Source organism: Crocodylus porosus, unplaced genomic scaffold, assembly GCF_001723895.1.
Source record: "Crocodylus porosus isolate Cpor-Errol unplaced genomic scaffold, CroPor_comp1, whole genome shotgun sequence".
NCBI lineage: Eukaryota > Metazoa > Chordata > Crocodylia > Crocodylidae > Crocodylus > Crocodylus porosus.
In genome coordinates this window covers 30,677,703-30,691,698 of record NW_017728914.1, presented here as the reverse complement: position 1 = coordinate 30,691,698, position 13,996 = coordinate 30,677,703, and the positions used below count along the sequence as shown (strand labels likewise).

Genomic DNA, 13,996 nt, shown 5'->3' with positions numbered 1-13,996 from the left:
CTACGAGATCAATGGTAGGCTAGGAGCATAAATCAATTCCTTAATTATATGAGGACTAGGGCTGTGCAAAGTTTCAGTCCCTGATTTGATTTGGTGGAGGTTTGGCCCAATTTGGTGATCCAAATCGAATCAGGAGACCCTTTAATCTCTCTAAATCAAATCGGAACCCTCCAAATCAATTCAGAGATATTCAGAAAGTTTCAGAGATTTGGACATAGACATGGCTTTAAATGTTTTTTCTACATACCTCGAGATACCAGGCGGCTCGTGAATGCTGCGATGCTGGGGTGGATGGACTGTCTGACAGGAGTGAGGGGGACTCCCCAGCATGCGCGGTAGCGGATCCAGAAGTGGACCTGAAGCACTTCGGGTCCACTTCTGGGTCTGCTAGGGAGCACACAGGGGGTCCATCCTGCACCCTCCCGGCTTGGTGACTGGTGCCTCCTGGGTCGGGGGGGGGGCACCCAGGATCCCCCTGCAGTCAATCAGCGAGCCAGGAGTTGTGGGGGGAGGGGCCAGGGCGCTCTCCGGTGGAGAAGAGGTGGAGAAGTACTTCCAGTCGACTTCTGGGTTCACCACCAAGCATGCAGGGGCCCCCTCACACTCCAGTAGGACGCTCCATCCACAGCAGCATCACAGCATTCACAAGCTGCCTGGTATCTCAAGTAAGTAGAAAAGACATTTAAAGCTGTGTCTGTGTCCGAATCGCTGATTCTCTGAATCAGCACTGAATCTTCAGATTTGGATTTGGCTGAATCAAATCGGGGACAGCAATCTGAATTGACAAATCGAATCACTGTCCCCAATTTGGGTCAAATCCATATTGAATATGGCCCGTTTTGCACACCCCTAATAAGGATAGTGATTCCCAAAGGGCAAGCTGCTGCCAAATTCCCAAGGCCCATGGGGTGGGATCAGGCCTATGGATTAGATCCATAGATCCATCCTATGGACAGACCTGGCACCATTCATCTGGCCTATGGGACCAAAAGGTTGGGCACCACTTCGTAAGTCTTACACACACACACTTTTTCGGGTGTAAGAGTGAAATGTACTGTCAATTTTATCCAGAAAAGAAAGGGTGCCCAGGTACTAAAAGTTCTTATAAGGAAACGTTATATTAGGGTGAGATTAATTTCCTTTCCAAGGGCCTGGCTAAGGTCCGTGCACTACTAACATAATGTGTAAAGGCTTGAAGAAGAACTCAAATGGCGCATTAGACTTCTGCAGGCTCTCTGCATAAGGATATATTTCATTCCTTAACACATGCTCATTCGCATGGGGGAGTGCCACAGATGGACTTGCATGTACATTCAAATACTCTAGACTAGATTCTGCTATCCTTGTTCATATTGAATAGTATCATTTTGTTCAGCACTACTTGTGCAAGAAAGTTTCATACAGTGTGAACAAAGGAATGAAAAGTATATCTTAAGTCAGAGTTTTTGCTTACAACACTTTGAGGTTAATTTTAGGCAAAAGCAGCAGTAACTGAAGATCCAGCAAAACACACTATTTTGTACCCATATCACAAATCCCCAAACCACAGGATGTATTAGAACAGTAACATTCAGGAACTCGGGTATAAAAATGTAGAGGTTGCTTTTGAAAGTTTGGAACTTCCCAAAATACCCAAAATTTACCTTCTACCTGCTTAAGCTTATCGTATGATTTTTAAACTCTTCATATGGATATGGAGAGAAACAGATAAGAGAGGTATACTTTAAAATATGAATATTTTTGGCGGTTTTGACTCAGCTTTTCTGGGGAGTTCAACAAAATGTGGAATAAAGGGCCCCGTGGTTAGTTCAGTCAATAACATGGCAATATGGACATAAGCATATGGTTACAAATGGGTCAAGCTTTTCAATATAGATCATTAAGAAGCATATGAAATACCCTCAGTTCCTTCATGCCAACTCTCAATAAAACGTGATGCTCTTTGTTCATTGGGACAGGCAGGAAAGAGAAATATCCGTGATCCATACAAAACAGACATTCCCTGGGCCACAGGGACTTCTGTGGCGCTCCTGAAAGTGCTGCTGAAAAGCCCACCTTTGCCCGCTCTTGTCAAACCACTGCTCTGAGGATGTCCCCTGACGGATGCTGCAGACAGATCTTGTAAAGTGGGGGCGAGCAGCTGGGGTGCGCTTATCAGCAGGACTTCCACAAAAGCAATAGATATGCCTTTATTCTGGCTCCGATGGCTATTCAAGCCACACAGAATGCTTTCATTCCCTGTGCACTTTTTTTAAGTACTGATCACAGTGAGAACAAGATGCAACCCTTTCAGTGGCTTCCTTCCCCTTTCCTCGCAAACCCAGTATCAGCCTGTGGATGATACCAAGCAAGGCAGCTGCAGTGGGCCTGTCCCACGCATACGTAGAAAGACTCAGCACTGAACGACAACAGTTAACACCTGCAAACATATTTACACTGTAAGCAATTTGGGAAAAGCCAGTCTTTTTCAGCTTATTTTTTTTATCCAGGCAGTACCTAGCACAGTGAGGATATGGTCCGTGACACAAACTCCTAGGCAATGCGATCGGGCTAATAATAACACTGCAACATCACACTGAGACTCATGGAAAGCAAGTATGCATCGCAGAGCTCTTGCCTTACTTCTCTATTGGATTTTTACTACTTTGATTTGGGTAATCAAAAGATGAGATGAAACACATTTTAAGATGATTTACAGCCCTTTCACTGTATCTCACATACAATTTTTTTTTTTGCTAACAAAAGCAAAATCTTCTTTTATTATTCAGAATTCATGTGTCAAACCTAGCCAGCTCAGATTGATACCGCCATCAACAAAGTCAATCTAATGAATAACCAACCGTATGTTAAATTAAGGACTGAAAAGGCATATTTAAAAAGTGCTAGTTCAAGAAGCTGGTATTAACACTCACAAAACCCTCAGCATCCATGGCTTTACCCAGTTTCTTACACATATCCTTCGAGGCCCCATCCATTTTTATCAGGACTTAACCCAAGGACACAGGAATACACATGACAATCCAGCCTTAAAGTTGTGTACAAGCTGTGTTTGTACACTGACTGGATTCAAGGCAGCTCCTTAGATGTTTTCCCTGGAGCACAGACAATTATTTTCAGTCAGACAGCGCATAATGAAGTCATCTCAGGAAAGACCAAATATATTGTGGCAAAATGAATTTATCCCCTCTCCTAAAAGGGAGGATATGGAAATCGCCTGCTATTTCATCATCCATCTAGATGATATGTGAAAACTGACAACCAAAAATATGACGGAGGCAGAACTTTTCAGAAATCTCATCAGCCGGGTTTTGATTTGCAAAAAAACAAACCTTGAGTCAGAGGCGGTCCTAATGTACTTTCCTATTAGTCAAATCTGAAAACCCAAGGATGGGACCCACCTCTGAAGACAAACCCACTTCCAGGCACTGCGGGAGGTAACATGGTTAAATCAGGAGATGGCAGTCCCCGACTTGTACCCCCTGCTTTACTTCTCTCCTCTACACAATGCGATGAGTGCGGTTTTTCAAAAGGAAGACCCAAAGTAAAAGATACACGAGTGACTTCAGCCATCGTCTCTGGCTTAACAAGGCAGCAATGAACAATCCAGCTGGCACTCAGCTCCCCCAAAGTTTGAGCATTTCCAGAGGAACTCCCACCGAGCTGCCCCCTGTTATTTTTTAGTTTAGTTATTCCCAAACACTTGACATTTGCAGAGAGTTAATGAAGCACAGCTGAGTTAATGCAGAGGCGCCTTCTATACATATTTTGCTCACTTGTCAAAAAGCAGCTTTCACAAGATGCTTTTGTTTGTAACTAGCAAGAAACATCATCTCAATGGGTGTATAAATATTTATGTTTTGTCACATTAATTGCACTTATCAGTTATTTGTATGAACTTCCTATAGATGAGATGTTGACAGAAATAACTCCACAGGAAATCCTCCTCCATCTGCAGCATTCATGCATTTGGGGGAACTGGGATGCTCATTTGAGGCTCGGTATGGCCTCTCCCCCCTGGAGGCCTAGGGAAAGCATACTGGGAAAGCACAGCAATCGGTAAAGCACAACCACAGCTACTCATCTGGAAAACCATCAGATAAACGGGCCTGACCCCGAGAAGTGCTGGATACTCCTTGTGAGGTAGCTCACACTAGGAGGAGGAGGAGATAAGAATCCTAAGTACCCCTCCAAGAGACTTTAGCAACATTGGATTGCAGCCTGGCTAGCATTTTTCTCTTTCATCCTAGGTCTATGATTAAACCTCTTACCCTCATAAAGAGCAGCTGGGAAGGGTAGTAATTACTATCTCATTGCTCTTTTAAAATTAGCTCCAGAAAGATGCAGCTGCATTTTTTTTTTTGCCTCCCTCTACCTCGCAGTACAGATGATCCCTCCAACATCCAAGCAGTGTGAAAGCACCAGCTGCTGCTTGCTGAAGTCAATCTAGCCTAGATCATAAACATCTCCCCAAGGCCTATTGCCCATTTTAAGCAAATAGTTTGTGTCAGCAAATTATACACTATTTACTTACTTCAGAGGAAGAGAAAGTATTTTACCTCTCTAGTACTTCTGCGAATAGAGACTTCCCAACGGTGACTATTACCTGGTGTCTGCCATAGTGCCAACATGCTTAAGAGTTGAGAGTCGGCTGGGAAGACGCCTCTGAGCACCTCCTGGGAAAGAGGGGACTGGGCATATATCCAGGATGATTTCACAAGCAAATGAGTAGCATATTCCACTGTGATTTTTTTTCATTTCAACTCCGGTAGAAGAAACCTTTGGAAACTTCAGTGATAAATTTCCAAGAAAGGCTGGACATGTAGGAGAATCTACTTTGGGATCCAGTAGCATTAAGCAATAAAAACACAAGAGGCATTTTTTTTCAGGGCGGAAGGGCACTCCAACTGCCATCTCCCAACATATATACCATCACATCAACACGGGCCCTTTTGGATGCAAACTTTTCAGATGCGTGTTTATGGGCATTTCTTGTTCAGCTGCAAGTGACTGCAAAGGATCTGTTTTCTTAAAATGGGTTTGTGCCTTATTTTGTTTCCTGATGAATAAAGATTACCTGACAAGTTTTGGTTTTTCCTTTAAGAAGACATCTTTTGCAGTCCTTTGCGTTACTAGAGGAGATATAAGTTGTCGTCTCTGGACTCTCTAGTCTGAGTTCTACCACTTTCATTGCAAGGATAAGGTTACTGCAATGTGAGCACAGGTTTCTTTTTACCAAAATATACATATTTTGTTGGTATTAAGTATAAAAAAAAACCTCTGCACACACAAAGCTAGCAACAAAGTTAACCTATTTAATGACTTAACAGTGTGCTGAAGGAGATAGCACAGACGACAAAGGAGACAGTACCAGATGACAAATCTAACCTATCTAATGACTTCTTTGCCTCCATTTTCCTGAGCAGGGACCGGATCAGCCCCCCGCACCAAGCCCCACTCAAGCCCCAGGGGAGGCGCACCCAGGCCATAGGTCAGGGAGGATCTCATCAGGGAACTTCTGGAGGGACTGGATGTATTTAAATCAGCTGGTCTGGACGATCTCCACCCCAGAGTGCTGAGGGAATTAGCTGAGGTCATTGCGGTACCCCTGGCATGGCTGTACGCTCGAGCACTCGTGGTGCTCTGGTGAGGTGCCAGAGGACTGGAAGAGGGCCAATGTGGTTCCTATTTTCAAAAAAGGGAGGAAGGAGGACCCAGGGAACTATAGGCCAGTCAGTCTTACCTCGATTCTGGGTAAGCTTTATGAGGGAATTATCCTGGCACATGTCCACGAGGGGCCAGCAGGGGAGGTTATGCTCAGGGGCAACCAACATAGGTTCATTAGCGGCAGGTCTTGTCAGACCAACCTGGTGGCCTTCTATGACCAGGTCACCAAATCCTTAGACGCAGGAGCAGCAGTGGACTTTCTGGACTTTCGGAAAGCCTTCAACACCCTCACCCCATCCTCATTAAAAAAGAGGGGGACTGTGGTGTCGACACCCACACAGCCAAATGTGTCACCAACTGGCTGGAGGGCCACACCCAGAGGGTGGTGGTCGACGGGTATTTTCAGTCTGGAGGGATGAGGGCAGTGGGGTCCCCCAGGGCTCGGTCCTCGGGCCTGCACTGTCCAACATCTTCATCAGTGATTCGCACGAGGGGGTAAAAAGCACCTGTTCAGATCTGCTGATGACACTAAGATGTGGGGGGACGTGGGCACGCTAGAAGGGAGGGAAAGGCTGCAATTGGACCTAGACAGGTTACAGGGGTGAATGGATGAGAATGGGATGCGACTCAACACTGACAAGTGCAAGGTGCTGCACGTGGGGAGGAAGAACCAGCACCATACCTACAGGCTGGGGAACTCCCTTCTCGTCAGGGCAGAGGCGGAAAAGGATCTTGGAGTCATCATTGATGCCAAGATGAACGTGGGCCGGCAGGGTGGGGAGGCAGTCAGGAAGGCCAACTGCACCTTGTCATGAATCCACAGATGTATCTCGAGCAGGTCCAAGGAGGTGATCCTCCCCCTCTATGCGGCACTGGTCAGGCCACAGTTGGAGTACTGCATCCAGGTCTGGGTGCCGCACTTCAAGAGGGATGTGGACAACATGGAGAGGGTCCAGAGGAGGCCACTCGCATGATCGGGAGGCAGCAGGGCAGGCCCTATGAGGAGAGGCTACAGGACCTGAACCCATTCAGCCTCCACATGAGAAGGCTGAGGGGGGATCTAGTGGCCTGTTACAAACTAGTCAGAGGGGACCAGTAGGTATTGGGAGAGTCTCTGTGCCCCCAAGCACAACCAGGAATGACTAGAAATATTGGTCACAAGCTGGCAGAGGGTAAATTCAGATTAGATATCAGGAGGTGCTACTTCACGGTCAGGGTGGCTAGGATCTGGAACTAACTTCCAAGAGAAGTGATGCAGGCTCCTACCCTGGGGGTGTTTAAGAGGAGGTTAGATGCACATCTTGCTGGGGTCGTTTGACCCCAGTACTCTTTCCTGCCATGGCAGGGGGTCGGACTTGATGATCTGCTCAGGTCCCTTCCAACCCTAGAAACTATGAAACTATGAAAGAACTAAAGACTCCAATCTGATTAAATCCTCCCCCCCCTACACACAGTTACTCAGCTTACAGGGTTTGGGCTCCACAGTCACATTCACAAACCCTCCAGTCTTCAGACAGTTACAACATTTCCACTATAAAAACATAAACTCTTAAAAAAACCCACCTCCGTTATAAGAAACTTTCCACTCTTTGTTTATAAAGAAGTGAAAAAGTACAAAAGCTCAATTTTATTTTTTTGCCAGTCCTTTTTAGTACAGCAGCTTAGAAAGCATTTTCTCTTATTCCAGTCTGAATTTTTCATCTAATTAGCCAATGTTAGAAGGGCCTAGTTTCTCTCTCGAAAATGAACATTCCCATTAACATCATTTATCCCAGCAGTCTTAATACCTTGCCAGGCCCTGCAGCCGCAACAGCTGTGACTCCATCAACTCTCATATGACTAGGAAGGTTAGACCAGAGAAGCATTTGCTAGTACCCCCAAAATGAGGGATTCCAGGAAGCGGGTCCTTCTATTAGGCGCCATCACAGCGGTGATGAAGAGGAAGCACACCCTATTACTGGAGGTGCCACCTTTTAGAGCAGACAGGAAAGCAAAGCTTTACAAGATATGCAAGAGCACACTATTGATCTTTCCTACTTATGATGTAAATAAGGAGACACATTTTAGACACTCCTCCATAACCCCAGAGGGTTTGTCATCCTCAGTAGAACTGATAACTCAGATTAGCTGAATTTCTCTCTGGCCAGAAAGATGAAACCCAGCTAACAGGACTCCTAAAGTGCTGCTGGAGTGGAAGATATTGGATGGAAAAGCGTTGGGCTCGCATACAAAATGCGTGCCCTTGTAGCTCCTTCCTTCACCTAGAAGTACTGGTATATATTTCCATGTGTGTCCTTTCCATCAGCCTCACAAGGGGCCTGCATATAGGTTGGGCTTGCTGGCTGCACACAGGTAGGGGGGCTGAAGACTACTTTTAACTGGCCTCACTGCTAATGACTGGCTTAATGATCATTTACTCCTCTCTACCAAATTTCCTCAGACAATCAGATCCTGAGAGAATCAGTATAAGGCTACTGGGCAGTTACCAACTTCCTCAAACTAGTAATGTCGGGGACTTCTGGCTCCTGCTAACTGAGGGATTTTGTTTTGTATGATCACGCTCCTCTTCCACGTCCCACACAGCAGACACGGCTGGTTCAGCTTCTGACCTTCAGTCACTCGGTTATTCAGAAACGATCATGTTGGAGGGGAAGAGAGCACTGGTGGTAAACAGGAGAACGACATAAGGAAGACGAGGGGAAAGAAGTGGGGAATGAAGTGCCTGGAAATTCCCAATTGTGATACGGAGGCAGACAGATTCGGCTATTAATGCGCCCGTCCATTGTCGGCACGTTAATGGGAATGCCAAGTGCAGCTGCCAGTCCAGAGCAGAGGTGGTATACAACAACCAAGCAGAAGGCACGCACGGGAGAAGAGAGAACATGTTTCAGTACAATAAACTGAAGAAAACTCCCTGTTAAAACATTAAATAAGCATATTCTGGAGCACAATTTGTCTGATAAAGATAGCTCCCTTCTGCCTAGGAATTTATATAGCCCCATTAGAATGCCGTCTCAGGAAAAAGAAATCTCCCCCATAACTATTAAAGCCAATTGAGTTACGCTCATCTGTGGTGCCCACGTAAGATTAGAATCAGAGCCAAAAGGCTTCTGATTAGTTAGGAAGGGGAAGCACAGATTCTCCAGTCTCTTAAAGCAACTTTGCATTGCTCTCCCTGGGCAGAGCTTCCGTGAAACCATGAACTGGCCAGTGAAGAAATCCTCGCATCGTGCAGCGATTCTTGTGCTAGCCTTCCACTAACCTCTGGTGCCAAGTCAAGAAGCGTCTCAGGAACAGCAGGGGTAACTAGGGCTAGCGTATGTAACGTCAAGTAGCTTTCAGGCGCTAAAGAGAGTGAGGGGATGATGTGGGGACCACAGTGCTTAATGCAGCATCACCTCAGCTCCCACCTCTGGTTTGTGGCATGTGCAAGTTAGCCAAGGCTGCGAATGCAACCCAGCATTGAATGCTAGTACTTTCAGCAAGGTTTGATCCAAAAACGTGTGCTGGATAAGGGGCACGGGATGGGGCTGCAGGACCTATCAGGCCCACACACTAGCCTTGCACTTGGATCCAGCACGCCAGGCCAGGCGGGCGTGGGTGCTGCATGCAGCATGCATCTGGACTGGCCCCATGTGCTGTGTGCAGCAGACGTGCCCGCTTCACCCCCACAGACCACGTGCAGCAGGGCCGGCCTGAGACCCACCGGCAGCAACACGGACTATATCACAGGACTCCGTGGGCTCGATCTTTGGCACCTTGGTTTAATCCAATCTTACTTCATACAAATCTGACCCCAGCGCTCTTTCCTGCCCAGGGCAGGGGGTCGGACTTGAAGAGCTCCCTTCCGACCCTAAAAATCCAGGAAATCTTTGAAATAATACCACCAGCAGCTGGTGTACATTGAAGTCAATGGGGCAACACAGATGTAGACCAGCTGAACATTTGGACCACAGTTATTTCCTCATGCAATCATTTGACATACAAGCTCATTTTTCATGTATCAAAACCCTTGCCTTTACATTTCTTTAAATACTTGGGAGAAGATGTTGGTAGATTATGGCCACATAGAGACTCCCTCTAAAGAGATACTGTGAATAAGTCAAATTCTCAGAGTCTTCAATAAGTCTGATACTTAAGACATCCATCCAAATGAAAGCTATTACACACTTTCCAGTTCTTAATTCTCATTCAAAGAATTCAGTGATATACCTCGAATGTGACTGTTTTGAGATTGCTGAAATACCAAAGCAGTATATTAGGAGGTTATGTAAGCTACTGGGAAGATGACTTCACTTTAGATATCCTTGTTGCTTTGAGAATGCGTTTGCTGTAACTGTATGTGACAGATTCACCAGTGCTTTATATCTGAAAATATTTCTGCTGTATTTGGAGAACTGCACACCCATTTAAAAATAAAAAGGAAAGAAACTGCCTCCGCAGTAAATGTGAGGCAATACATTGCTCTCAGTAGTGAAATACATAGATTCATTTTGTATTATTAAGAAAACTAACAAACCAGCCCCCCACAAGACACCCCCTCCCCCAACAATCTTCGAAGTGCTTAGCTTGAATTGGTTTGGTTTTTATATTTTGTAGGAGTAATGAGAGTATCAGGTAAAAGGAGCATTCTCCAAATAGTCAAGTTCTCTGGATGTTAAATTATGAAGAAAATTATAATTATGTTCCCCAGAGATTTACAAATACCATTTGGTTAGCAATAGGGAGAAAAATAGCAGCTGAATAAAAACAGCTGTCTCCCTTTGATGTTCAGTGATATAAAGTTTTGAGAACTAAGGAAACAGTTAAAATAGTTACGATGTTCTCAATCTTTAGACTGGCTTCTTCAAATGAAAAGCTGACTGGCAAAAGACCATCAGCATACTGCTGAAGTCATGGGAGAAGCACACACACATCACCCATTTAATTAAGTTGCATCCATGGGCAAGCTGGGATTAAAACCCAATTTTGGTGAAAGGAGTCTTCATTCAAAAATAAAAAGACAGTCAAATATTTATCCCCTCTTGTTAAAATGCCCCCATAGTTTAACATCTCCTGACTTCAGCTGCTATATGTAGTTTTATAGGGCTGAATGAATAAGGAACAAATTGCTATGGTCAACTAATCCATGAAATAACTGGTTATTGAGTAAGAGACATTTCTAGACTTTTTCTGATGTAAACATCAGAAACTCTCTGAGCCGTTACAAATTCCTGGTTTCCATTCTGTTAATTGGTCTTGACACTTTACTCATTTTAAATAAGGAAAAAAAATGACAGAAATTACTGACAGGCAAAACTGACAGTAGACTTAATGGAAACAACGCATCTAATGTATTTGCATAAAACTCCCAAGAATTGCCATGCTATTCAAATCCTGCTATAAAACAAAAAGTTTCATTCTTACTTTTGCAAACAGTCTCAGTGACTTCAAAACAGAGGAACTCACTCAAATGAGCTCAGTCAGTTCATTAGTTATATGACGTGTTGATCAATTTACAGAAGGGATGCCGTTGCTTGCGATAGTAGGAGACTGGAGTTGACAACCCAGGAAATCCCTCTTAGTTCCATTTTCTGAATGATGTAATTGAGTTACCACAGTTCATTAGAGATTCACAAAAACTGCATAATCATATGAATAAACATAATCAATATTACCTCACTTGTCTATTAATTCATGTGAACTAGGGACAAAGTGCTACAGATCATTATGTCCATTCAACAATAAAACGTTCATGCAGTGCCAGGCGAGCTGAAATATGAACTGAGTAGATCCCAGCTTTGTTCAATTCTGTTTTTAAACCCTACCCACTGTTATTTATCAAACCTGTCCCGTCCTATAGTATTATACATTGTACAGAATAGTAATGAATATGCACCAAAACTTTTCTCCCAAGCTGAAATGTCTACAAAAGATTTTTTCTTTCTGTGCCTGTATGAAATCTTCAAGTTTCCTTTGCGTAGAAGTTGGCTATGCAAATAAAAAGCAAACTAGATGCTCTTATTTATGAGAATCACAGTAGGATAACATATTCCACAAATCTTTCACTCTGTCTTACAGAGTTAATACAACTGGATGAGGATGGAAAATACAGAAACAAAGTGATCAGCGAAATCAAAGTTAGGTCAGTGGTGACCAAAAAAACAAACAAACCTCCAAACCATATGGTGAGACTGCTGAGAGGCATATACTGTATGTGGAATGAGAAATACATCACAAAACCCATCATCACCGTTGTCTCTAAGCTGTGATTCAAGTTACGGTTCCTTCTGCTGGGACTGAAGTGAAGTGGCAGGCCAATACAAAGATATTTGCATTGTGGTTACTGTAACTAGCCTATGAATGGACTGGAGACTTTGATACTCACGACTCGTAATGCACTGCACTCAATTCACGATATTTATGAAGAGTAATCCATCTGACAACCCAGACTTCTGCCTAAACCTTCCACTTACATCACATCCTTCTAGAAAGACCTTGCAATGTATTACTCAGGATGCAAGACAACCAGTACAATGACGATCAACACAAAGTAAACACTAGCCATAGTTCCCATAATAGCCCCTGAAAATCTGCAGTTATTTCCCCATTATCACAGTGTAAGGAAAAACTGCAACATCGCAGATAATTTTCAGTAGATGGTGACATTTTAAGTAGAGATTATTGGAAATTTATGATAATAGCGGACCTACCACCGACCTCCATTTAGTGGCCAATCTTTTTGTCTATCAGTTGTCTTTAACGTGAAGATCTGGAATCAGCAATTCACCCCACTTTCTAAAGAATCCCATGTTCAAATAGCTCCTGCTACTAAATATCCAATCCTCTGTGGCAGCATAATAATACACACAAAATAACAGGTTCAGTTAAGGGAAGCCTCCATGGCTAGGAAAAGACATTCAAAAAGCCTCAGCCTGAATTGATTCAATCTTTGCAGGTTAGGCTAGGCTGAACCAGTTTGCAACTGTACAAACATCCCCTCTGGACTGAAGAAAAGGAGGCACATGCCTGCAGTGGCTCAGGCTAGAAGCCAGGGGGTACTAGAGCAGCCCTCCCTTCCCTTCTACAGTGCTGAGCTGAGGGGGGCATGGCCAGGCCCCATCAGGATGCTCTGATTAGGGAAGGGTCCCCTCCTTCCCTCACTGCTCCTGACCAGTGAAGGAGCCAGCAGCGAGTTGATAACAGCATTTAGTTGCACAGCAGGGAGTTACACAGGGAGTTGATAGCATTTAGCATCCATCAAAACAAAACAAAAACTTCTCTCATTAGTTCAAGCTCTTCTTAAACAGCTTTTTCCAAAGAAGGAATGGAAGGACATTACCAGCTGAGCTGTTGATTAGCTCCAAAAATCCTTAAACAGACACTGTCCTGTCTGCCTTACACAGACACCTCTCAGCATTCGCTACCATACCACATGCTGGCTATGTCTGTGCTGTGGGAGAGGGGGGAATCCATGCTTGAGGAGGGAGTGGTGAGGAGTGGGAGGCCAGGGGGAAGCCAGGCAGATGTTGCTGTATCTGCATTCTCCCCTGGAGCTCCAGCCAGGGAGCAGAGGGGTGGGGCCATCCCTGCTCTGGAGCAGACAGCCCTACCAGAGCTGCAAAGCAGCTGGGATGCTGGAGGACTCTGGTTTAAGTTAAACCAATGAGAGGCAAAGCACCGCTCGACCTGGTACTGGCTATTGGGGATGACCTAATCGGCAACCTAGTGATCAATGGGAAGCTTGGTAACAGAAACCATGAGCTGATCACCTTCGCCACCTGCCGTTAAGCTGGAAAGTCAGTCAGCAACATGGAAGTCCTTGACTTCAGAAAAGCCGACTTTGACAAGCTCAGGAGGCTTGTCAGTCAGGCCCTAAGGGACCACGACCCTAGGGAGAGGGGAGTTCAAGAAGAGTGGTTGCTCCTCAAGGGAGTGATCCTCAATGCACAAGCTAAGTCTATTCCATCTCAGAGGAAAGGCAGCAAGAGGGGACAGCAGCCCCCCTGGCTCTCCAGGGACCTAGCAGACCTCTTGAGGCTAAAAAGAAAGGCCTACAAAGGATGGAGGATGGGATTCACCTCCAAGGATTATTGTGCACTGGTCTGGTCCTGCAGGGAGCAAACCAGGAAAACTAAGGCTGCAACTGAACTCCAACTAGCTTTGAGCATCAAGGACAATAAAAAGTCCTTTTTCAGATGTGTAGGGAGCCACAGGAAAAGCAAGGGCAACATTGGACCCCTGCGGAACCAGACGGGGCAACTGACAACTGACGCCCAGGAAAAAGCCAACCTATTAAATGGGTACTGTGCATCGGTCTTTCATCAGTTCCATGGGACGCCCATTCCCGCTA

The 13,996-nt window shown here is 45.0% G+C and overlaps 1 protein-coding gene across 2 annotated transcripts in view; it reads right to left on the bottom strand.

The window, feature by feature from the left end:
• The window catches only part of SPOCK1 (SPARC/osteonectin, cwcv and kazal like domains proteoglycan 1), a 495,139-nt gene that overhangs the window by 313,281 nt on the left and 167,862 nt on the right, over nt 1–13,996 (bottom strand). The gene's annotated exons all lie outside the window — the stretch shown is intronic.